The following is a 26036-nucleotide window of genomic DNA, read 5'->3' as shown; positions in this document are numbered from 1 at the left end:
AGCTCTGGGGGCTCTCTCTCCTGTAAGGACACTAGACCAACAGGGTGTGGCCACCCTCAGGACCTCACTCAACCTCTGTACCTCCAAACCCTGTCACATGGGGTGATCTCAACCTGTGGCTCTGCGGGGCACAAACCCCAGTCTGAAAAGGTGAGGGGAGTCTGAGGACCCGGAGCAGGCGGGGGCGAGGGCGGGGCGGCATTCAGGAACCTGCTGTCCTGAAACCAGCCGCCCCTAAACGCAGCAGTTTAAAGCAATCCTCATTTACCCCGCCGGGCTGCACGGGGCGGGCAGGCCCGGGGGGCGGCTCCTCTCCGCCGCCGGGACCTCAGTGGAGGCCTTGCGCACAGGGGCCGCCATCCCGGGCGCAGCGCGGCCTGTGGCCGGGCCTCCGCCTCCGTGTGGCTGCCGGGTGTCCGCCCAGCCTGCCGGCTGGTTTCCAAGAACAACGAAGCAAAAGCTGCCACCCTTTGCAGGTCGGGTCTGAGCCTGGCAGGTGTGTCATTTCTGTCTTGTGGAAGTCAGAGACGGTCCAGATGCTGGCCACTCACATCCCAGACCTCGTCTTTTTTTTTTTTTTTTTTACAAGAATACTATGAATTTAAGGAGTACATGATGAAATTTCGGTGTGTATATACATAGTGAAAAGATTACTACTGGCAAGCTAATTAACACACCCACCTCCTCACCCATTTCTCACTTTGTGTGGTGGGGGCATCTCAAGGCTACTCTCTTGATGAGTGTCCCTGACACGATGCAGTGTCATTAACCATGGTCGTCCTGCTTCACCTGTGTTCGCAGATGCACCTACCCTACAGAACTGGCACTTCTGACCCAGGGCCACGTCTCCCTGTTTCTCTGTTACAGCAGCTGGGCCTGCCTCTAAGCAGGACAGCAGTCTAGGAAGGGACACTGCTAGCGGTTCCCCCGGGGCAAGCTGCTCCCAGGACCACAGATGCCTGAGGTATCCAGTCCTCCCTTCCGTGGGTGACAGCCAAGCCCGGCTCCAGTCCACTCTCCCCTCTGGACACTTCTCTGGAAATCCAACATGTGAAGATGGATGCTCCCAACTAAATGAGTCAGGAGCTGACATCTTCCAGAGTGCAGCCCCACTGTCTCCCAAAGACGCAGTGTGTGTGTAAATACGCTGTACTGACTCCTTCCCTGCTGACATTTGTGGATCTAACTGATTTACTCAGGGAACAGGGAGGCTCACAAGTGATGTAACTTGGTTATTACTGGAAAGATTAGTTTGAAACTGACAACTTCTCTACTAAGCTAGGTGTAAAAGCTTAATTTGAAAACCAATGAAACTCCACTCACAGTGTGAAGGCAGGACATGGTTAAGCCTGGGCCTGAGCCCTCAGTTTGGGAAGACAGATATTTAGGACCTTGCAGGTCCTGTCCACATAATGTTTATGTCTCCTCCACCCTCAAGGAGCCTATGATATTATGGGGGAAAGGAATTCTAATTTATATTAAAATATTAAACTTGTTGACGATGTAAAAATTATACAGGTCTTTTGTTCTTCATTTGTTTACTATAAGTGTCTGCAAAGAGTCTCACAGGCTGGTTTGAAATAGATTATTTTAGTAGAAAATCTGTGGTTCAGGAAGGCCAAGAGATCAGGAGACAACTGCCATTGAAAAGGCAGTTTCTACTCACCGGACTGGCGGTGGGCCGGCACCCAACGTGGGGCCACACCACGGGGGGAATCCCGGGGCCAGGAGCGGAGGGGCAGGGCGCTGTGAACAGGGGCTGTCACAGGGTTTCTGCAGGAGGGAAAGGCGAGGCAGGTGAGCAGGCTGAGGACTGGCCAGTTGAGTAACTTCATGGGTTCTAGGGTTGAATGGCGACCCCAAGTGTCTGGACTTGACTCTGGGTGAGCTGGGCAGGTGGACAGTGGCTCAGTGTGAGTCCAAGTCCAGTGGAAAAGGTGGGGGGTTAGACCTTGAAGAAGGACTCCTCCTGGGGTGAGAGGGCCCACAAGGGAGGCAGGAGGCCAAGTCCAGGTGACTGAGAACAGGGTGTGTCCCGCCTAGGTCTGCAGGGCAGATGAAGGCATCCAGTCTGCAGAAGGTAGAAACACGGTCCATACAAGGGCTCCCCTCAGATGTCACCTCAGAGGAGGAGCCTTCCCTGCCTGCACAGTCTACAGGGACAGCCTCCTCCACGCACATCTCCCCAGCAGACACCCACTTCTTTTCCTGCATAGCATTCAGGACTCGGCCACTGCTCCGCACCCAGCCGTGGTTCTGCTGCCCAGAGGGAAAGCCCTCACAGGAGCCATCAAGCTCTGCACGACCTGGGCCCCACCTCTCTGTCTCCCCTGCCACCACTGGCCCCCCAACCCGGCCCTCTCCTCCTCCACCCTGAACTTCTGACTTATCTGAACTCTGTGTGCTCTCCAGAGCACGTGTCCCTCCTCACACACTGTGTGTGCTCACTGTGTGTCTCACCCACTGTGTGCCTCCCACCCAGGTCAGTGCCCAGCACACAGTAGGGCTCAGCAAGTAGTGAATTAATGACTCTTACCATCGTTGCTGGGGAGATTCTTGTCTGTGGCCTACAGCGTTCATACACCCGACACACATTCACTGAGGTCCTACTGTGTGCTGGGCGGGTTCCAGATACCAGGCACAGCAGGGAGTGAAGCAGGCAGGTCTCCATTCTCATGCAGCAGACAGCCTGGTGGGGGACACAGAGAAAAATAAGTAAAATACACACAATGTCCGGCGGTGATAAGTTACATGGAGAAAAATAAGGTCAGGGAAGACATTTGAGCAGACACCTGGAGGTGTTTTAGAAGCAGAGGGAGAGAGTTCCTGGCTGAAAGAGCAGCCAGTGCAAAGGCCCTGAGGCCACAGTGGGATGCACGTGGAGGGTCTTAGATGTCCTTGTGGATTCTTTGTCCCACCTTGAGTATGTATGTTGTTTTTTATTTGTAAGCATTAATCTCACCTTTCTAGCTAAATAACCTGCATCATTAATCTGTAAAATTTAGCCAATTCTGCCTCAGGTGTTTTGGGCACAATGGCGAGCTAGTTACTTGGGTTGGTAAAGAACTACCAGGGTCTGAGAAGGGTTTAGGAAAGTTTAATAGGGACACTGCTATAGGCCACATCGGGCCCCACAGACAAGAGGTGTCTGCATGAGCACCAAGGGTAGGAGTGTGGGGTCTGTTATTGGGGGGTGCTGTGCACACAAGGAGGAGGGGGCTGCATGATCAATTCATGCACAGGTACCTGGTTGGTTGTGAGATCTGTCAGGGGCTTCCCTGAACAACAGGATTTACCACTTTGATAAGGGCAGGATGTGAGGCCTGTGTTCCTGAGGCAATGAGTTTTCATAGAGTAAACACACATTAAGACAAGATGTTTTATATCTTGTAGAAACGAAGGTGTGCCAAGGGTCGTGCAGTGGGGAGTGGGAGGTAATTTGCCACTAGGCTCCAGGCATACAGAGAGCCCAGGGGTGGGTCTGTATGCCTCAAGAGAGTGCCAGCTGTCTCCACACCAGGGATTTAGTGTGGAAACAGGAGAACCTGGGTTGTCAGCACGTGTCTGAGTGACCTCCCTAAGCCCAGCTCTGTTAGGCACCAGGCAGCTGTGAAGTGAACACGAAGATCTACGTCCTGAGGTCCCAGTGAGTGAACATTTTGACATCCTCAAGCCCCTTCTCCTGCATCACTGCCCCACTCATCTGGGTCTCAGGCTCTGACCCTGACCTCAGTGGCACCTTTGTCCCCTACCTCCAGCTCCTCTGGACAACTCTGTGCTGAGTTGTTCCAGGTCAGCGAACCCCAAACTGAGCTCTGCCCTTGCCCCATGACTTCCTCCTCCCTGTGAAGTCCCCTCATGAAAGAGGCCACCACCAGTGGGATCCTTTAGTCCTGAGGCTCGGCCTTCCTCATCCCTCTGATGCCTCCCGGCCCATGATCCCGCTCTGGGGAAACCCCATCATCCTCTCCTCCCCGCTTCAGCCTCGGGCTGCACACAAACACCCTGTTCACAATCCTCCATGAGGCGGGTCCATGTTCACTTGAGGACACAGATTTTGACAAGTGGGCAGAGTTGGGAATGAACAGCAGGACCCTGGAGCAGAGGACAGACGAGGACTCCAAATTCACCAGAGCACAGGTTATAGTGGTGGCAAGATGTCCATAAATGATGAGGCTGGCATCACACTGCAGCCTGGCCCTCTGTTCCCCCAGGGTGCCCTGCATTTCCTGCCTTGGCCTGGGGGGCTGCCCCCCTCACTCTCTGTTAGAGGGATGTTCATTCATTCATTCACACTCTCATGTATCATGTACGTGGGTTCCGGCTAGATGACAGCTTATCCTTGGAGACACAGCTCAGACCTCACCTCCTCCATGAAGTTCTTCTGGATTCCAAGTCCCTCCTGCAGCCCCTCTGGCCTCCCCTGGCACCCCCAGAGCTGGGACATCACTCTGATTACCTCTCCAATCTGTGAGCTCTGTGAGAGCCCTGGGCCCAATATGGAAAGTGACTCAGAAAAATGTGCCAAAGGGGCAAAGAAAAATGCTACTAGTTCTGTGTTACAGACAAGGACACTGAGGTACAAGGAGGGCAGTGTCTACCCAAGGCCACAGAGCAGGATCTCAGTGAGCCCTTCCATGGCCCTGTTACTAGTTCTCCATTACAGATGAAGACACTGAGGCACAGAGAGGGAACAGGGACCTGCTATAACCTTGGCCCCATGGCCTGTGTCCTTTATGACCAGCTCCATGCTGCCAGCAGGGGTGTAGGCCTGGAATGGATGTTGAAAGCAGCCTGACCCCCAGGGCCCCGTCAGATGCAGAGTCACTCAACACCTACTCCACACCCCTGGGGTGAGGCCCTCATTGCTGCTCCTGGAAGCTGGCTGGGCCTCCCTGTGGATTGTCATGGGACAGCCCAGGAGAGGCTTGGGACAGCCACAGGGCCCCTGAGGCTCCCTGTCCCCAGCTGAGCAGCTCTGATCCCCTTGACTGTCCCTGGCAGAGGCCTGATGACAAGAAGTGTCAGCCGTGCAGCCAGGTGTGCTGTGAACATGAGGAAATGGGGCACTATGCAGCTACATGCAGATGTTCAGGTATTTACTCAATAATCATTGATTCAGGCCTTGCAGGGTGGCTGGCCTGGGCCCAGGCCTGGGTGTCCAGCAGTGAATAAAACCAACCCCTTGATCCTCCTGGGAAAGCAGTGCTCAGAGAAACGGGCCTTCAGTGCCCCCTCCCTGCTCCCCATGAACAATCACACTGAGATGAAGCTGCGGCCGTGGGTCCCAGTGGAAGGTGAAGGGAGGGGGGACACCCAGAGTGGGCACCGACCATGAGCCTGGACACTGGAACCAGATGGCCTGGGCTCTGTAACCTGGGGTGGTCACCTCACCTGTCCTCTCTGTGCCTCAGTTACTTCTTCTGCAGGAATGGGTGACAACGGCTGTCCCTGCCCCACAAATTTCCACGAGGAGTCAGTGAGCTTCTCTTTCTTAGGCGTGTAGGACAGTGGCCATGGGTCAGGATCCCGCTCACCTCACAATAGTCTGTCCCACTTTAAAGATGAGAAAGTCAAGGCTGAGGGGGTTATGAGACCAGCCCGGGCTCGCCCCCACCTCATGCTCTGCTGACATCCCCTCCACCCAGCTCTTCTGTGTTCATGTCATCCTTTTGTCCCTCATATTGTTAAGAATCTCTGAGCAAATCCACATGAATGGAGACACACCCTCTCACCACTTTGGTCTCTCTGGGCCATGAGCAAGACGGGGTTATCGGGCTCCCCCAGACAGTCCAGGAGGCCCAGCATGTCCATCAGTGCACTTCCACTCAGCACGGAGTCGGTGTGAGGCCCAGGGCCAGAAGGCACTGGATTAGCCCAGAATTGAGGAATGCCAGGTGCGTGGTGAAGCACACAGAGGCCCCTGGAAGACAGTGTCCAGGCAGCCAAGGTGCAGGGCCTGAGGGTGCCCAGAAGGAGCAGAGGACAGAGTCCAGCCTGGACACCACCCCCTGCTGGGCCATGAGAGGGGATGAGAATTGGGACAAGCCAGGGCCCTGCTAGGACTTCTCCTCATCCAGCAAAGAGGCGAGAAAAAGACAAGGAGACAAGTGCAGCTGACCCCACGGCCCTCCCTGTGGGCGGGTGCTGCTTCCAGTATCCTGGAGGTTCCTTAAAAACTTGTAAAGTGTCTGCTTGTTCCAGCCCTGTGTGGGCAGAACTGAGGCAGGGAGGATAGTGACTCAGGACAGAGCTAGGATTCGGCCCAGTGTGTGCTGGGCCCCTCACTGAGAGCAGCCTCTGGGCATCATGGACTCAGGAATTACCCCGACCTCCCTGTTAAGGCTCCTGACATGTTAGCAGGGAAGGTCCCAGGGCCCATACCCTATCAGGGGATCCCAACAAGTGGGATCACCACGGTCCTGGGAAAGGAGAAAGTGTGGGCTGGGCGTCAGGTCTGCATTAGACCCCAGTGCTGCCCTTACCACCGTGTGGCCTGGAGGCTTTCCCCTACCTCTCTGTGCCTGGCTTTCCAGCACTGACTCAGAGGACTGCTGTGCTTGGCACACAGTAGGCCCTCAATCAGAGGAAAAAGCCAGCCCTCCCCCAAGAATCTCTCCTCTTACAGGTCCAAAGCTAAGCTATGTGCTACATGTCACCAGAGCTGACCCTTGACAATCAGGGCAAGTGCAATCCTGAAGCTCCTCCCTCCTGCCTGAGGCCCTTCCCTCCTCAGTGACAGTGGCTCAGAGCAGACTTCTGCAACCCAGAAGTCTGAACTGAGCCTTGTGACCTGGGGAAGTCCCTGTTCCACACAACTTGGTTTCCAGGTCCTTCCAACAAGGCACACAAGCACCTGCTCAGTGTTTTAGCTGCAAGGTCCTCCCTTTACAAATTGCCCCATCACAACCGGGCTAGAAGATGTAAGCTCCAGACCACGTGACTATCAGACGCATGACTTCAGGGGAACATCCCTGCCCACACTGCACTCCTGAGAGCCCAACTCCTAGAAGAGGGGATGGTGACCCACAGCTCTGCAGTTTTATCAGAACACAGCCCCCACCCACCCACTATTGGAAACACGTGTGAGAAGGGATGATTCCCGAGTGCCTGGACCCCGGTCATCCAGAAAGCAGAGGTCGCGGCTGACCTCGTGGCGCAAAGGTAGCGGGTCTGACTCCAGAAAGCTGAGGTCAGGGTAACAGACAGACTAGGAGAAAGTACTTTCAGACCATATATCTGATAAGGGGTTAACACCCAAAACATATAAGGAATTCTAACAGTTCAACAGCAAAAACAAGCAATCTGATTTAAAAAGTGGGCAGAGGAACTGAATACATTTTTGTAAAGAAAACACACAGGTGTCCAACAGGTACATGAAAAGGTGCTCAACATCACTCATCATCAAGGAAATGCAAATCAAAACCACAGTGCGATATCCCCTCCCACCTGTCAGGATGGCTGTCATCAAAATACAAGAGATGACAAGTGCTGGCTGGGTTGTGGAGAAAAGGGAAACTCATGCGCTGTTGGTGGGAATGTAAACTGTGCCATCACTGTGGAAAACAGTATGGAGTTTCCTCAAAAATTCAAAAATAGAACTCCCATATGGTCCAGCAATTCCACTTCTGGGAATATAGCCAAAGGAAATGTAATCACTATTTTAAAGAGAGAATAGTGCCCTCATGTTCGCTGCAGCATTATTTTCAATAACCAAGATATGGAAACAACCTGTGTCCATCGACAGATGAATGGATAAAGAAAATGTGATATATACAGAGGGAGAGGCTTCAATGTTCCAATTTTACATATGAGAAAACTGAAGCTCATTTGCTTTGAATAATTGAGCAAGTGATGGTGGAAGCTTTGAACACCAGCTTTCTGATTTCGAAGCTACACCTTAACCCTGATTTTTAGAAGTTAGGGGTACAGGCTCTGGGGACCCTCTACCTTCCACACTTGTAGTCATGCTCCGGGGCCGCCATCCCAGAGGTGGCTGCGTAAACACATTTAATCTGCTTATTCTGCACCTGCTCAGCCCTTGGCTGCCACTCTGTTGTCACTGCCTGATACCAGCTGAGGTTTTATAGGTGAATCATCACCAGCTACCCGCCCACCCCCCCTGACATGTGGGGCAGGCCCCTCCTAGCCTGGTCATTCTAAATCTTTAGCTCACACATCAGCACAAATGCTTCAAAAGAGCCTCACTTCCGGTGTGGAGGTGTTGACAAGGGGAAGGGAAGGGAGTTTGCGGTGGTCTCTTACTCTGAAGGTGACACATGAAAGGGATATATTTATGTCCATAATGGGACTCAATTTGAAGCTAAGAACGTGGTCACAGAGAGGAGTAAAAGCTGAGAGGCTACAAAGCTGCTGAGAAAGGGGCTTGACTATTGGATTGCAAATGGGTAATTTAATTTAAAATATCATCCCCCTGGATGACAACAATTTGCCCCCAAGTTGAGAATTGGCCCCCTGATCCCTGGGCACACCTCACTTCCAGAATGTAATCGTCTGAGCATGGGGGGCTTTAATTTGGGGTGCTGTTCCCTCAGTCATAGGTGTACCTGCTCACATGTGCACCCATGAATTGCAGTGCCCACATGTAAAGGCGCCTCTCACACCTGGCCAAGGAGGCCCAGGTCATAAGAAAGGAATTACAGTCTGTGGTGTCACACATGAGTCCCTGTAGGGGTGAGTGTTGTATAGAGAAGAGCCCACCCCTCCGCTCCCCACCCTCACCTCCAGGTGGAGTGATGGACGGAGCAGGACTCCTGAGCCCCTAGGCTTAGCAAGCATCCTGGCTAAGGGTGGGGAGGCTGCCCACTCTGAAGTCATAGGTCAGATGGTAGATTGGAGTCCCACCCCCACAGCTCACCAGCAAGCCCCTCTAGTCTGTTTTCTCCTCTGTAAACTGGAACCCAGTCACCCTCACCCTCAGACGTGGGGGCAGCCTGTGTAAATTACAACACAAAACTCTGGGCTGTTCCAAGTTCCCTGGGGTGTCCAGCCCCAAGGCCAGGCACGTGGGAGAGGAGAGGTGTGGGTTAGCAGGTGTGACAGCAGAGCTGAGACCCGGCTGAGTGTGTGCACACTAATATCCAGGAACTGGGAGTTGCCACTAGGCAAATCCATTCACTGAGGCCATATTTACTCTCCCTTGTCAGTTACAATCCTCTATTTGAACAGAGGGCTCTGGAATCTATTAGCCACATCATTGCCTGTCACCACACTGTTGCAGTTCCAGGGTCTCCATTTAGCCAACTTGAAAGAATAGTTTTGTTTTTGTTTGTTTTAAACCAGTGACAGAAAACCAAAGTGGCTTAAAGAAGCAAACAGGGCAGGAGAGAATGACTTACTTAACTGAGACATTCACAGGGAGACAGCTTCAGGCAGGGCTTTATCTGGTGCTCAGTGACATCAGCAGAAGTCATCCTTCCCCACCTCTGGGTTCTGGCATTGGTGCCATCTTCACATGGCTCTGCCTTTATGAGAGCAAGACAGCCACCAACTGCCACAGGATGACATCACCACCCCTCAACTCCCAACTGAAATAGAACTTCTCTTCCCCTAGGATTCTAGCACCAAAGCCTGAACTCTGTGGAGACTGATTGGGCTGGTGTCCAGCCCTGAGCCAATCACAGTGGCCAGGGAGGATGGAAAATGCTGATTGGTCAGATCAAGGCCATGTGACCATCCTCTCCAGGAAACCTGTGGGCTGTTCACCCGTTTCCACAGTGGAAGAGTGTGATGTCTCCCAGAGGATCCTGCTGTTAGCCCAATCTGCAGTTAGCATGATGAGCTGGGATGAATCCCTCTGCTTGGTGACAAGTGACAGGTCACTTAGTGGTTCCTTGCTCCAGAGAGGGCGGCATGTCCACTCAGGTTTGCGGCTTCAGGTCCAGAATATAGCAGAAAAGCCTCCAGTCTCCCAAAAGTTGGGAAAGTGAGCATTGACACTGGAAAGGCACTCCTCTCTGTGGCCCTTGGCTTTCTCCTTGTTACAGTGGAGAGTGCAGTGCTGCCTGCTGCCCCTCACAGCCCACCTCCCGGCTGGAAGGCTGATGCAACAGGTGGAGAGTGCTTGGAAAAGCCCACTTATTCTGAGGAACTATTGTTGCTCCTGGTGATACTATTATTTTCATGTCAGTTGTGAGGTGGGCCCTGAGGGGGTCCCTGAACTGGGGGGACAGACACCCACAGAAATTGGACCCAGTATTACTGTTCATTCAATGATGATTTACTGAATACCTACTGTGTGCCAGGTTCCCAGGGTAGAGCAGTGATGCTGACAGCATGGGGTCCTGCCCTCCTGGGATGGTAGACACCACAGGGGTACAGATGGGAGCAGCATGTGGAATTCTGGGGATCCCCAGGTAGGGGAGGCAGGCCTTGCTGAGGGTCACAATCTCACCTTTTCCGTCTCTGAAACCGTAGTGCTGGGACCTCTGATACCCTGCCAAACACACCTTTCTCCCAGCTTGTTCTTAGGACTATTTCATCATAAGCAAGAAGTGAGCATGTTCAGGGAAGAGCTATGAAATGCATCTCCTTGGGGAAATTCTTTGTGGTTACAAGATCAAGTGTATGTACACCTTGCTGTACTATGGGGTCCTGAAAAAGGAACCCTTCCCACTTCTGCAACATTCTTCTATGTCCCACTTTCCCACTCATCTCTCAGCAACAACAATGACAGGTTAAGTCAGGGAATGACTCATTGTCGGTCTCAGAGTTCTGTGAAATTTTACTGCCAGTCTCCACCCTCTAGGACTGACTACTTGTTACTGTTTAAAACTTAAACTTTTGGAGCTGGCAAGGGATGGGAGGCAGATACTGAAGGGGATGCACACTTAGAAGGATCTCCCAGCTCTGACTTTACCCTGGAATCCCCTTCACCTAAACCCACCAGGATTTGGGGAACTTTTACTTTCAACCCAGAATTCCACCCAGCTACCAAAACTGAGATGGGAGCAATGGTTGCTTCTTCTTGAGAAATCCTCCCAACTACCACCCTGATACCACCTTGCCACTGCCCAGGGGGAGAACATTTTGCTGGGACTCCATGGATCCTAAACCCGGAGGAAATAGGGGGCACTGAGAACAATGAGTGTCTTGCTCTAAAACCGGGAAAGTCCTCCACCTGGCACAGAGATCAGAAGAGCCAGGGTACTCCGCTGGTTGTCCAGTGTTGCAAATCTACAGTCTCTTGCCTTTTTAACATCCCGCTTCTCCTTTAGGTGCCCCCATCACCCCACTTTGGCTTCAGGGTTGCAAAAGCAAGGAGCAATTTCTAAAAAGCACACTCAGATGCACACCAGAGGCGACTAGGGAGCGTCAGAAAGACGCAGGAGGGAAGCAGGAGGCAGGAGGAGGCAGCAGGCAGGGAGCCATGGGAGTGGGAAGCAGGCAGGTCCCCTCGCAAATCCCCCTCCTGCCTCACATCTCATCGCTGGTTTGGCCGGGGACCGAGGAGCCAGGGGGCAGGTGGAGGATGGAGCTGGCGCTGGGCAGCAGGCTCGGCCGGAGAGCGGAGGAGGTCGGGGGTTGGAAGAGAAACGCAGAGCGAGGGAGGCGGCTGGAGGAGGATGATCCCTCCGCGGGATCGGGCGGCGGTGCAGACGCCCTGGTCGGGCTTTGTGGAGCTCTGCTAGTTTTCAACCCGCTCTCACAGACTCCAGCCCCTCGGGAGCTCCCCAGGTGACTGTGAACTTGGGGTGGGGACAAAAAGAACTGACAATTTCAGCACGGCCACCCAGCCAAAGGGAACAAGAAAAGCAAAGCCTTCCTCCCATTCTGTTTTTCTTTTATTTTTGTGCAGCCCTGCTCGGTGGGAGGGGATGGATTAGGCTGAGCAACCCCGGAGAAGGCGTAAATCCGGGCGGGGGCCCGGGGACCCGGGGGAGGGCGGTGCGGACGGGGCTCTGAAGGCGCGCGCCGGGCGGGCGGGCGGCGCCGCGCGGAGGCGGCGGCGGGGACGAGGCTGCGCCGTCCGCGGTCGCTGCGCTTCGCCGTCTCGGGCTCGTTCTCCACACCCGCCTCCCCGGGCGCGGTGGCGGCGGTGGCGCTGCGGCTTGGATCTTGAGCCCGCACACCCCTCGGCGGTGGGCCGCGTCCCCTCTCACACGGTCGGTCAGCGGCCCCCGCGCCGTGGCTTTCGGGGAAGAAGCTGCTGTGAGTGGCTGCGGCGCTGAGCTCTGTGCGCCCGGGGAGGCCGGGGGAGCCGCGCCGGCCGGAGAGGCCCCTCGGCCGGAGCCCGTGCCCCCTCGCGGGTCCCGGGGTGTAAGGAGCACATGGGAGAGAGAGAGAGATTTATATACATACATACATACATACATATTAATTAATTCATTCATTTTTAACTTGCACAGAGGGCATTTTCTTGGGGTGATTTTTTTTTTTTTAATTTCACATGTGTGCTGTTCAGCAGCAAGGCAACCCGAGGCAGATGCCCAGGCTGGTGGCTGAGCTCCCGTATATGGGTGGGTGTGGAGGGGGCAGGGGGAGCTGGCGGAAGAGGGAACCTGTGAGGGCTGGTGTGGAAGCCCCCTCAAAAATTTAATATACACTTCAATTTTCTTTTATCAGAATTATCTCTCATTCTTGTTATTTTTGTATATGCACATAAATATTAAATATATATTTATATACATACATACATATATATAATTAATATTAAAGACATTATTTTTGGCATCACAATTTCCAGAATCATTCAAAGTTATCTTCTGATTGATGTATATCTTTGTAATAGTGTTTATTTCATTAACTATAGGGATTGACTAAAGGATTACTAGTAATATATTATTGAAGGAAAAAATATTCCATTTTCATTCATCATAATGTTCCATGGTTTTGTCAAGACAAATTCAGCAACAACTATTACTGTAGGCATATAAGCAAGTATGAATTAATTGCAGTTGATTTATCTTGTTATTACTTGTTTCCAAAATTTCCTTCAGCATTTCCAAGAACATTTTGGAATCCTGTCTTTACCTTATAATTTAAAATAATAGATCATTAGCAAAAGTCCAACGCTCAGCAGTATGCTAAAGGATTCTTCGTAGCCTGTCTTTTCAGTATGTTTTCTGACACGGATTCCAGCTGATGGCCTTGTCACATTGACTGAAACATTGCCATCTCTGCAGTGTGAGATCACAAAAGTTGACTGAGGAATGAGTGATCACTAAAGACCCTCTTCCACTTATGACACTGACAGTGTTTCCTGCAGTGAGAATCCTCCAATGTCCTGCAAGTGTCACTGTGTGAGGAATAGAAACCCAACGTGTAATTGACTGAATTGATTCTCCACTAAGAATTATTTTGTGCAATCTAAGAGCTTTCTTCTCCAAATAAAATAATGCTTTTCCTTCTTTTGTGTTTTAGAGATTATTCCTATATATCATTTTCTTGTGTGCACCCAGGGCTGGAGCTTGGATGAAGGCTCACCCAGAGTCATTATAGACCTGTCTGCTCAGCAATGAGAATATGTTCTTATGATCAATGAGAGCTTTTTTACATTGGTTGTGAACATTAAGTTTCTCTATCATGTGAGTTCTTTGGTATGAATAAACATTAGCTCTCTGGCTACTGCTTTTCTTACATTTGTTACATTTATATGGTTTCTCCAGGGAGGGCTGGACTTGTGTATTTCAGGGCAGTTATGTTCTGCTCAGTCCCCAGTTGTTTATGGTCTGTTTATTTTCTCTTGAGGGCAGCCCTCATTAAGAAGAATGAAATGTTGTGGGCCTATTTCAAAATAGTTGCTTTCTTTTTCCCCTGCTGGAAGTGAGGCACATTGTCTCCAATTGTCAATGTGAGAACCTGGTAGGAATCCTGAACAAAAGTGGGGGCCCTCCTAGAACTGCGGCCCCTGCAGTTTTTAACTCTCAGACTGGAGCACTGAGCCTCCAGCAGTTTGTCAGCTACGGTTCGGTTCGGGTTTCCTCCCTGGGGTCCATGGAGGTTTCTGCTTGTGCATTTCTACTCTGGTCAGTGAATGTCTTTGTGTCCATCTGTCTGTCTCCCCAGTTTGGGGGTGGCAATGTGCCCTGTAACCTCAGTACTCTGAGGCTTCTAACAGGAGTCATTGATTTTGTTTGTTTAGTTAGTTTTTCATTTGTTGTTAGATAGAGTTAAAACTTCTAAATTTTTACATCCTGAATGAAAATGAAGTCTGAATTGTCCTTTTTTATTTTATTTCCCTGAAAGTTTTGCTTTTTAAAATTGTTATTAATAAAATAATCATTCTTCATTTAATTCTTTATTCCTAATTATGTTTAAATTTTTATTAAAATTTACTTTATTTTAAATGAGTCAAACCTATTTCACTTGTGTTTATCTTTATTTTCTTTTAACTTACAAAGTTGAAAGTTCAATTATTGCATTTTTGAACACTTTTATGCTCTATTAATTTGTTCAAACCCAAGTTTCAATTGCATAATTGTGTTTCTGTTTTAGGGAACAATGCCCTTGTAATTTTGACAGGCATTACATTGAATATACATATCACTCTGAGTAGTAGAAATATTTCTTAACAATAATAGTTCTTCCAACCAATGAACCTGAGATGTCTTTCAATTTATTTGCATATACTCCAATTGCTTTCATCAGGGTCATACTTTTCTGTCTCTGGTGGTTGGGACTATGGGAACGGAGTGCAGAATGGAGGAGGGACCACCCAGGCATCTGCTGAAGCCACTATTGATTTGGGGAAACACCCTTTTCCCTCACCTGCACCAGCTTAGACTTCCTGCTGCACTGAAGTTATGTGGAGAAAAAGAAAAGCAACATCAGAGAAGTCACGACCCCTCAGCCAGAATTAGCGTAAGTCCCTAGGGGTGCACAGCAGGACTCCGGGCCCATGTCTGGGTAAGACTCTGGAAAAGGGATTCTCAATCTGGTGGAACCCCTTAACTGGAATTCCTGATCTGGAAGTTGCCACCTGGGTAGTGATCACGGGCTTAGTGGGACTTGGAACCCATTCTGGATTTCTGTAGTTCAGTTTCAGCTTCTGGTCTTTCTGGTTTCTGAGGCTTCCATCTGCTGACTGAGATCTGCTTCGTGTCTTTTGCTTAGAGATCAAAATGGGTGACATCATTTCTGTTTCATCACAGTCCTTTGGGAAGAATTTTGATTGCTTGGTTCAACACTAGGTACAGACCCATGACTAGGGGAAAGGTGGTATTTTACTGTAATACCGCATGCCGTATGTATGCCCTTCAGTGTGTAAGAAAAAATTGGAAGTATGTTTTCAGTAAATAAAGGTGTGAGGAATGGAAATGATTTTTGTTAAAAGGAAAAAGAAAAAAGATGATTTTCTCCTTGAGCTTTTTGTTTCTGAACAGAAAAAAATAAGGGGCAAAACAATATGGATACAGATAGTTGAAGGAGGTTTGTGGAAAAGACACACTGAGAAAAGAATTTTGTACATGGTTGGGATTTTCTAAGAAAATCTAAGTCTTGATTAAATGTAATTAGGTAAACGGATTTTGTTAAGAGTAGACAGATGCAAGGTTGCATTTGTTTTTACTCTCTGTTAGTGAAAGAAAGATTTCTTAAACTGTTGAGTGGCTTCTGATAACAGAGTATGTGAATTTCTTTGTCTTTAGGCAATCTGTTCCCTAGCTGCTCTTTAAATATTTTATTGTCATTCTGGTTAAACAAATAAGAATTGTTTTGCAATGATCTATGATCTTATCTGACCAAGTATTTTAAAACTCTGACAAAATTCCCAATTATCAAATATTAATTAAGTTACTTTGACATCCATTTAACTTTGGAATGCTTCAAAGAGCCCATGGAGCATCCCCAAAAGAGATCCCAAACTGATTGCATTCATTTGATATGTTAAATTACATAGGAAGCATTATTGAATGAGTGATGACAAAATATCTTACATTATATTGTACCTGTGAATGTTATTAGCATAAAGATTCTAGAAGTTATATGGAATACCTAAAATTTGGTATGTCCTGATAAAATATTATCAATCATAATTCCAGTTATTGTCTTAAAATGTATGTCACAGCATTAACCAAGTTTCTTTGTCAGCTGAATTGTAATCAGGTTTGTAACCATGCCTTCCTGAGCCTTCTGTCACTCATAGACAGTTAGGCTTTTACTCTGATGCCCTTGCAAAATGCCTCCTTTTCAAAAGGTTTATGGAAAGCACTTTTTGATAAGTACAGGTTTCTGATTTTCAGATCATACCACTGAGCTGGGTAAGAAATTAAAGAAATCTAATGGAATTTTTTATTTCATAAAACTGTTAATGAAATATTAGTTACATGAAATGGAGTAAACTGATGAATATAGTTCCAATTTTTGGTTTTATCTGAAATATTTCTGGCTTTTAATCTTTATTTTCCAGATATGAGATAATCTTCCCCTGAAGCTAATTATGGCTTACAGAAATTTGTTAAATTACACCTTTGTGAACAGAATTGAAGCATTTATCTTTTCCTTCTACCTGAGACCTCCAGGAAACTCTTAGGTTCCTAACAACCTTTCCAAGTGAATGAGGAAGGCCACTTCATGGCAGCTGCAGGAACCTCAAGATATTTTGGAACTCAGGAAGAGAAAAATCCACCTGGGCCCGCAGGTACTGCAGGTGAGGGCTGGTGGCGTGGCTTTCCTGACCTTGGGAGGCCTTTTAAAGTTTAACTTGAGGTCCCTTATAAAAAGTTCCAGCAAGATCAGATTTAAAATAGCCTCTTAAAATATTCTTTTTTACAGAGTGGTGGATCTTCACATAGATATTCTTTGCACTGAACGGTTTGTCAGGAAGCCTGGAAAGTAAAAGTTAAGTTTTACTGTGACTGTGTGGTGTGCATGGGGTCCAAGGGAAGTGAGGGTCTTGCAGCGAAGGCTTCTGTGGGGCAAGACACAGTCTGAAAATGTGCTGATTGGTTCACACGCTTCCCAATGTGCAACATAGTGGTGTGGTGTTTTGTGACTGTGTCATGCAGTGGGGCATAAGTTGGTTTTCTCAGATACAGGTGGTGTTGTGTAAACAGAGATACAGCACATTGTGTCTGGAAAAAACAGTGGGAGTTTTGCAGCAACCTATGTGAAATTTTACAGTGTCATTAAGAATTGTTCACCAGATCGTAACACCCCTGGCACAATCTGGGGCAACCCTAGGCTGAAAGGTAACACCATGGTCAGGACAAGAAGAGGGAGATGACACCTGTGGCCGACCAGTGTGTACAGTGGTGAGACTGGCAGCAGGGACACAAGTCGTCCTCATCATCATTGGAAAAATGAGAGATGAGACCTTTCACATGCAGACACAGGTCCCAGTCAGTCACATTCTGGGCCAAGTGCAGGGACTGCTTGTTGCAGATCCAACCTGATGGCAGGCCTTGGGTTGGTGCACTCCTCACATTTACACTTGCTGCAGTCCTCACACACGTAGGTGTGCAGACCTGAGTCTTCCTTGCTCAGTGGCTTAAGCTCACCTGGCCCGAGCTCTGATCTGGGCTGTGCCTGGTTACTCCAAGGAGAAGGATGACCCAGCAGCCTCTTCTCAGAAGGGCTGCTGCTGGGGCTTGTCCTCACGCTGTTCTTGTTTTTATTGTCTAGTCAACTTCTTTGTCCCTAATATAGGATTGGAGAAGGTGACCCTGCATGTAGAGGCCTTGGCTAACTTCACACAAAAGCCCCGAGTGATAGCCAGCAGAGTTTTACACTGTTGAACACGGAGTTCCCCCTAGTGTGGAAGACAGCTTTTCAGAGCCAGGTGGCATTAGACATACTGCCGGCTTCTCAGGGAGAAACCAGTGTGATTACTCCTGCCATGCATTGTGTTCACATCCCTGATGAATCTGGAAATGCCCCTTCCCTTCTTGATGACGTGAAAACCTGGATTCAGAATGTTGACGGCGCTGACACAAATGCCCCTGAAGTTCTCTCTGACGTCCCTCATTGGTTTCCAAGTTTCTTTTCAATTCCTAAAAGCTGTGCTCTGTGTTTTCAGGAATATTTCAGCTATTGCTTGTGCTCATCAATGTTATTCCAGGGTTTTATATGTTTTTTAGCTTTTGATGTGCTTTGTATCCTACCTTTGTCAAACTATGGTAAAATCTCTAACATGACCCCTTACTAAATGGCATGAACACGTGCATTTTTCCATCAGAAAAAAACCCAGATGAAACCCCAGTTAATTAGGAAGCAGTTAGGGGAGAATGGCGTCCACTTCCCACTTTCCATAGATATGGAAGGAATTCCCAGTGGGGAGTATTGTCATTGGCGACCATCTGGTATTTGTAACTGCTTAAGTGTTCAAAGGTTCAGATGGTGTTTTTCCTGCTCTGGCCCACCAGGGTGAGGCTGGAGAGGAGGGGTGGCTGGGTGGTCTGCCCAGCCCCCTGGTGGGCTGTGTGCTTTTGCCCCCGACACCTCAGAAATGGCAATTGGGTTTCTGTTTTCTGTCTCTTATTGTTCATAACTCATTGCAACTGCACACACAGGCACTTGTTTGTAGTCTCTTGTGTTTTCTTTGTGTTTTGCTGTTTGAGATGTAGGTCCTGTCCTGTGCCGGTGCTGTAGAAGGAGGCCCTGGGTCTCAGTCTGCATAGATATTAGAGACATATACCAGCCTGACTTTAAACTGCACACTTTTTTTTTCTAGCGCTTTTCCACAGCCTCCCTTCCTGCACACCCTTTGTTCTAAGCACAAGAATATTAGAAGATTCCCAAAGCCAGAGGTCAACAATGTGCCCATAATGACATGCCCAGTGGAAGGAACAGCTGCTTCAGCAAAAGCAAGGACAATTTTGCAACAATTTGTCACCCAGAATGTGATCTCTAAGGAAACCAGTGCCACTCCTTGAATTCAAGCACCCTTCCTTCTCTCCCTGGCAGGCCCATAGTCTTGGAGGCATTAGCCCACTGTGAGCTCCTTTGCCTGGCAAAGAAATAAAGCAGTCTTTTCTGCTTCATCCAAAACTCTGCCCTCAAGCCTCAGTTCAGTCATTGGGGTGAGGAGGCCAAGTTCAGGCATCACTTCTAAAGCACTTTGGCACTGGAAGCCCTTGCCTGTATTGACAGGCAGAGACAGTATTTAAGCATCACGTTTAGGAAGAAGAGACTTTTCCTTATTCCTGCGTCTAGAGAAACTCCTCCCAGGCTAGATGTCCCGAGGCCTTCAGTCACTGTAGCTCCTGAAAGTGCCCGTGGGCGATGGCGCAACTAAAGAGCCGTGGTCCTCAGGCACTGAGCGTGCTTTTCACTTTCTCTCTGTGGGGGTCGTATCAACTCGGAAGGACCCTTGGTTCTGAGGGGTACAGGATATGTTCTCATTTTTCAGGGAAGAGGGAAAGTCATTTTTATCAAAGGAAAGTCAAGGTTCAGAAAAACTTAACCTGAGCAGTGAAATAATTAGTGCGTTATTGCATAAATCAAGACATATCAATGACAAAAAATAATAATTTGTGCCTGACATTAGTCTAAGTTTTTAAATATCATCTGAAAAACCCACTTGGGGAAGCTGAGACTGCAAATTCAGTAAGGCCTCTCGAAACTTTATTTTTCTACTCTTTTTTTTTTTAACTAAAGCTGTTATACAGGTTAGCTGTTATATTTCGTTGTATCCACTTTTAAATTTGGTCTTTCCATTTGCTAATAAAATAGCTGTCAGTGGTGAGAGGTTTCTAAAAAAATTAGCAATTTAGAAGTTTTTCCAACTCAAAGGATCCATCATTGGCCATTGAAGAATAATATCTTAATAGCCTATTTGTAGAAAGACCCAGCGGGGACTTTCCAGTCTACCATGGGTGCAAGAGGTATCCTTGTTGACGGCAAACATGATGTAGCCCCCATGATCCAAAAGTTCATTACCTAGAAAGTCTGAGAAAGTAAAAAACATTCTTATATCAGTAATAAAGCAGCAAAGGTTGAGACAACAGTGACCCCTCGTGGACTGGGACACCTTATGGCAAGCTCCCTTGAGAACTGGTGCAGACTGACCAGGAGAAGGCTTGGAGTTCCAGTCTGTTCAGCTGGTCTCCAAATTCACACTGTGCATGCCCCTCCTGAGTGGGACAGACCAGGGAGTTTCCTCACTGGCCAACAGGCCAAGATCTCAAGACACAGAACAGACAAAAAGAAAGTCTAATTTGACCTGTGGTTGTTCTCCTTATGACAAATGACACAAAAGACAGAGATAAAGAAAAATAGTGACAATGTCTGGTTGGGAAAAGATCCACAAACCAAGAGTAATTCACTGAATTTCAAACCAAGAATTGTTGAGTCCAAGGAGCTAACCCTACAAATATTTTCTCCTGCTAATAGAATTCTAGAAGAGGAAAATTCTTACCTTTCTCATTTACAAAATACTCTGCAGGCAGAGACCCAGGAGATTGACCTGGTAAGAATCTCACGTTCTGCTGGCTTTTGTCAGTCGCCCCAGGATCTCCACCTGCAGCAGCTGTGAGTGAGGTGTGATTAGCCGGAGAAGTTGCAGCTCGTCCTCACTGTGGACTGTTGGGGAGGAAGAAGTTTTGCTCTATTCTTCTAGGTTCTTCTGGCCAGTCTAAGAATTACATTGACATGAAAGAGATTAACAGGGGAAAATCAAACAAAAGTTTAACATGTACACATGGGAGAGACTCACACCCCTGGAAGGCAGGCAGCCGAAGCCCAGCAGGAAGAGCCCTGCCGTCATTGCCAGCCCCCATGCCCATTCCTTCTCCTGCTGCCCTGTGACCAGGCCCCAGGAGGGGGCCGGGCATGCGCAGAAATCAGGACTTAGATCCAAACCAATGTCTTGGCACCAAAGAAGAGAAGACATTGGGGCTGAGTCTTGGGGAGCTTGTAGCAGAACCCTCTCTGCTGACACACAGGGAAGCTGAGGCCTGGGGCAGGAGGGGACTGTTCCGCCACTTATGTGATGTTGGACTTTGCGAGGCTCCATTTCACTCTCACCCTATGGAAGCCCCTGTGGGAGAGGCTGAGTCCAGCTCCAACAAAACACCCTGCAGCTCTGTGGTTTGCCAGTTCTGTGGCTCCACCAGCCCAGGGAACTTGGACCACTTTTGTATGTGGAGCCTCCTTTTCCTCACCCCTAAAATGTGCCTGACACCCCAGCTCACAGGACTGGCCATGAGGGTCTCACAAAAGGTCTGCTGAATGCTGACAGCCCAGGCCTTGGTGTGTGGCCTCTCTCTTCCCAGGCCTTGACCCTGGTTCCCCTGCTCAGCCCCCAGACTTACATCCAGATCACCCTCTACACTGGGTCCAGCATCACCAGGTCGGTGATGTTTATGCTGAGGGAGGGGATTAACCTGGATTCTGATCTCAGGGCCCCACAGACCCTTCCGTGAAAACCACTCACCCTCAGCTCTGGGTCCACCCCACTGTTTGCAGGTGGAGCAGTCTGGAACCCTTACTAGCCTCCTCGATCTCCACACCCCTTGACCTACAAGAACTCTGGCTCCTAATCAACCCCCAAGACTTCTGTCAGCAAATCACAGGGTGTTTGAACCTTGGCTACTCCCATCACCAAGTCTACGTGCATCAGCTTTTCCAGGCCCTCCTGGCAGTCACTTGGAATGAGGATCTTAGCTAACGTGGCAGTGGGAGGCGGGGCTGGAGGAGGAAGGCCCCACCTCCCTTGATTTGAGGGCTTCCAGCTGGGGGTAGCGCCCTCCTCTGACCCTGCAGCCCCTCCCCTGCAGGGCACTCACCCCCTCCCGCAGCCTCTCCCGGGCTCTGGAGGCCCCGCCCCAGGGCGCTGGGCTTGGAGGCTGCTCTTGCCGGAGTGGAGGACAGAGCCATTGAGCCTGCCCCCTCACCCGGTTCCCCAAGCCCCCCGACCTCAGACCCTGACAGCTGACCAGGGCACTGGTAGCAGTGCTATGTGCCCTCCAGCATGCTTTGATTCCAGAACAATCCCAGCGCTGGCACGCACTGGGTTTGTGACTTGGGGCTGTGGCCTAGTCCCCGGAGCCTGTTTCTTCACCTGGCAAGTATTGGACGCCCACTTACCCGCCAGGTTCTCCTGAGGTCTCAGGGCCATGTCACTTTTATCCTCACCTCCTGCTGAAGCAGAACAGAAAGCCCCACACCCTCCTTCCTTTCTCCTCATCACCGCTCTGTGAGGCTGGCACCACGGGGTCATCCTCTCTCCATTTCCCGGCTGAGGAGGCAGAGGCCCGCCGAGGGGCAGTGCGGTGCTCAGGGGCCCACAGAGGAGAGGCCATAACCCCTTCTCAGCCAGAGGCCCTGGGGCAGCGTCCCTCCCCCAGCCCAGCTCTGCCATTGGTGGGAGTTGTGTCCTTCGGGCTCCCAAGCGGTGAAGGCCCCCATCTGGGTGGAGCTGTGGATAGAGGGGACATGGGCCTTGGAGGCCAGGTTGAGGTCCCTGCCTGCCCCAGGATCCCTGGAGTCTCAGCCATCCAGGCTGAAAACAAGGCCATGCTGAAGCCTTGCCCTCTCCGGGAACAGCTCAGAACATCCCCTGCACAGCAGGCTTTCTTCATGCACTCAGGAACGTGACCCCTGAGGCACCACCTCTGACTCACAAGGTCGAAGGGGACAGGACACTTTGCTTCCTCTTTCACATGAAGCTTCTGAAGTCATTCAGGAAGGATCAACTAAGCTCCCATTAGTTCCCAGACATTTCTCATGAGCCCCCCGGGGCCTGTGTCATTGCTGACTGGGGACCAGGGTGAGAATCCTGACCGTGACTGACCAGCATTGATGGTGAGTTGGGCACATTGTGGAGTCACAGAATGAACACATATCTGTCTCTGGTCCAGCCACTAGGACCCAGGACTGGGTGGCAATATGCACACCTAGACCATAGGACCCCTGCAGTGCTCATCCTTGGGATGAGAAGGGCGCCCTCCCCTCGGAGGTGCAGTGAAGACAGAATGGGCAGCAAGGACCTGGGCTCCTGAGGATAGATGGGGCTGGTCAGGGAAGAAAGTTACCCCTACCCACCCCGTCCACCCAGGAGCCTGAAAGAAGCCACGTGCCAGCGGCAGGGACTAGAATGGGAGCCAGAGACCTGCTAGCGCTGCCATCGAGTGCCCCCTCCTGGAGCAGCACGGACACAACACATTCCCAGGGTCTCCTGCCCCTCCACTTTTCTGTGGACAGAACACATCCCTCGTCCTGCTGATCCAGAGAAGATGGGGATTTTTCAGACGCTTTAGTGAGAAACTGAAAACTACATCCCACCCCGTCCCCTTCCCTCCTTGACCCTCCTCCCTCCAGACCTCAGGCCTCCACGCTACCTCGATGAGCAGACCCCTGCTCCAGGAATCGGCTTTGCTACACGGATCTTTATATTTCCAGAAGCCCCTCCTAAGGGGAAGGGTAAGAAGGAAGGAGAAGTTCAGAGAAAATGTGTGCATGAGGAGTTAAAGGGCAAATCCCTTTTACTTGAGAACATGGAGTGTTCAGACTGCATGGATGAGGGTCTCACTGGGATTCTTTGGGCAGGAAGGTGCTGTGGGGCTGGGGATGGAGCCCTGGGGTTGGTCACCTGGGGCCTCCATTTCCATTTCTACTGAGAAGATCTAATTCCATCAGTTTGAGTTTCAGCTGGGCAGGGCTCTGTTGGTATAAAGAGAACACTATAAATTCTCCAATTTGACTCCAGCCCCTGGGACGTTTAAGAAAATAAATTCCTAAAGCATTAGGAATGATGGCCTATTTCCCAAGGGGGCTTAGAGACTTGGCCCCCAACCCAGGTATTGTCTGTCAAATTTGTTTCCCCCAGGAGGTGCCAGCTGCCTGGGGGTGGGGACGGCAGACAAATAAGTGACCCCACATTGACTTTGAACTTCCTGTGGAGAGACACCCACCCACGTAGAAACAGCCCCATGTCTCCTTCGGAGAGTGATTTGAGGCAGAGCAGAGAGGACTGCATTCAGGGAGCAAAATTTCCTGAGGACTGGAACCCTTGGGGAAGGGAACATAGCAGGCTTGGAGGTGGGAAGTTGCTGCCCTGCTTGCTCTAGCTTTAGTCCCCTCACTGTCTCAATTTGCCCTGGATGAGACACACACCCAGAGAGCCCAGGGAGGACCTAGAAGGCACACAATACATAAGACAGCAGGATGTTGAAAATCCACAGGAATGAAGTTAGCTCAGCCCAAGGAAGGAGATAGGTAGGAAGCATCCACCCACTGAGAGCTGGGAGTCAAGTTCAGCACGGCCCTGCAGGATGGACCTGGGACTGTGCAGGGGCCTGGATCGCAGACTTCCATCCAGAAAGCAGGCAAAGGAGAAGAGGCCATTCCCAAGATTCCAGAGACGGGCTCCACTGGATGGTCCATGCCATACCCTGGCCGCCTTGACCCAGTGCCCCACCACCCAGGCTTGCTCCTGGGCCACCACACTCAGTCCTTCTGGTAGGGGTGATGATGCAGTTGGCCACACTGTTAAGCTGAGTGATAGTGGCATGGATGGTGGTGCCATGTGCTCATTGCCAGGGCTGTTTTTCTGGGACTAGGTGAATCCCAGACATTGAGAGGGAACCACTTTCTTCAACACCTCCTGGAGCAGAGGGAACATCACATGATCAGCGATACCTCATCTCTGCATCCCAGGTGGGGGTCACCAGAGTGGGAGTCCAGGAAGTAGAGGACATGGCTGAAGCCTGGGCTTTTCTCTGTGTTGAGAGCACTAGCACCACACCGATTGTGGGACTCAGTACCCACAGGACCCAGCATTGATGGGTAAAGGAGAGGGGAATTTCTACAAGCCCATCCTCACTAACTCCAGGCTCCAGAGGGCAGCTCCACTCTATTCAACCCCAGGGGCATCTTCTACCATCCTGATCACATTCTGGTCTGACTCCCCAGATTCATGTTCCCCAGTGGCAGCTACACTCAGACTGTTTGTTTCTCTCCCTGTGTTTAAGTGCACATCAGATATGTGATAAATGCTGGAGCAGCTGAAATTCTGAGCATATTTCTAGGTGACCCTTGGACCTGGTTGCACAGGGTGACCTCCCCTCCCGCAACCAATGGGCCAGACCCCACCCACTATTCTTTCTGTTCTACCTATTTAATATACACATACACTCTGTGCGGAACATCCTGTTATCCTCCATCTCTGCAGGTGGACAGAGAAGGCTTGGGTTTGAGAAAGTTGCCCAGGTCACATGGTTGATAAGCGGTGGAGCTGCGGTCTTGGATTCTGGTCCCAGAAGTCTGGATCCTGGAAAGGATGAGGTGGGACAGCTTATTTCAAAGGGAAGCCCTGCCCCAGTACCCCCATGAGAGCCCACCCACCAGCACATCCAGGAGAGTCAGCAGTTCTGCCGCCAGCCTTGTGGAGAGGCTGTGAGTTCAGACTGCTTCTTACTTGTCCCATTCCTCCTGGTCATGTATCAGAGACAGAGGGGCCCTGGGGCTGGAGCTGGCTCTGTCTCCAGTTTTGAGGCTGGAGATGGAAGACTGAGTGGACGGGCCCCGTTGCTCCGCCTTAGAGTGCGCCCCCACTGGGGTAGATGCTGCTTGTGCCACTACTGGAGCAGCTGGTGGCAGTGACGCTGGCTGCGGCACCAGTGGTGTTGGTAAAAACATAGAGGGGTTGTCTCCAGGCCCTAAGTTGACCCTTCCTCTGGCTCTTCAGCAAATTTTCAGCTGTGGGGTTGGCACAAGAGGAGGGTAAAGAGAAAGGTTCACCCACAGAACTAACTTTCCCTTTGTCTTCCCCCAAAAGAAAGCTCTGCTGCCTTCAAAAGGGACGCACAGCCTCTGAACCTCAACTCAGACAGCTCTCCCTGCCTGCAGACCTTCTACCCTCTGGCCCTGCCTCAGTGGGTGCTAGAAGGTTCGTAGTGACCTGGAAGAGGTGGGGAAGGTGCATCATGTTGGAGGGAACTGTAGCTTGCAGCATGTGGCTTGTGGAGTGTAGGCCAACTGTGCAGGGCTGCCAGGTGAGCTGCAGGTACTGATGCCGCTAGGGTCCCAAGGTACTGGAAAGGGCATGGGAGGTTTCTGCATGAACTAGAGTCAGAGGCCTGGCCTTTCATCCATGCTGAGCTCTCACAGTCCCTTCTTTGGCTCTTGGACCCAGG

General features: G+C 50.3%; 1 long non-coding RNA gene across 1 annotated transcript; it reads right to left on the bottom strand.

Annotated features, from left to right (window-relative positions):
* Positions 1–1672: 1672 nt before the first annotated feature.
* Positions 1673–9527, bottom strand: LOC140691464 (uncharacterized). Its single transcript, XR_012067089.1, has 3 exons — positions 9360–9527; positions 2537–2689; positions 1673–1773 (listed from the first exon to the last, which is right to left on the bottom strand). It is a non-coding gene; the product is annotated as an uncharacterized lncRNA (long non-coding RNA).
* Positions 9528–26036: the final 16509 nt, after the last annotated feature.

The sequence above is a fragment of the Vicugna pacos genome, chromosome 35 (genome assembly GCF_048564905.1).
Source record: "Vicugna pacos chromosome 35, VicPac4, whole genome shotgun sequence".
Classification (NCBI taxonomy): Eukaryota; Metazoa; Chordata; class Mammalia; order Artiodactyla; family Camelidae; genus Vicugna; species Vicugna pacos.
The sequence above is the reverse complement of the archived record's forward strand: the minus strand, read 5'-3'. Positions and strand labels throughout refer to the sequence as shown.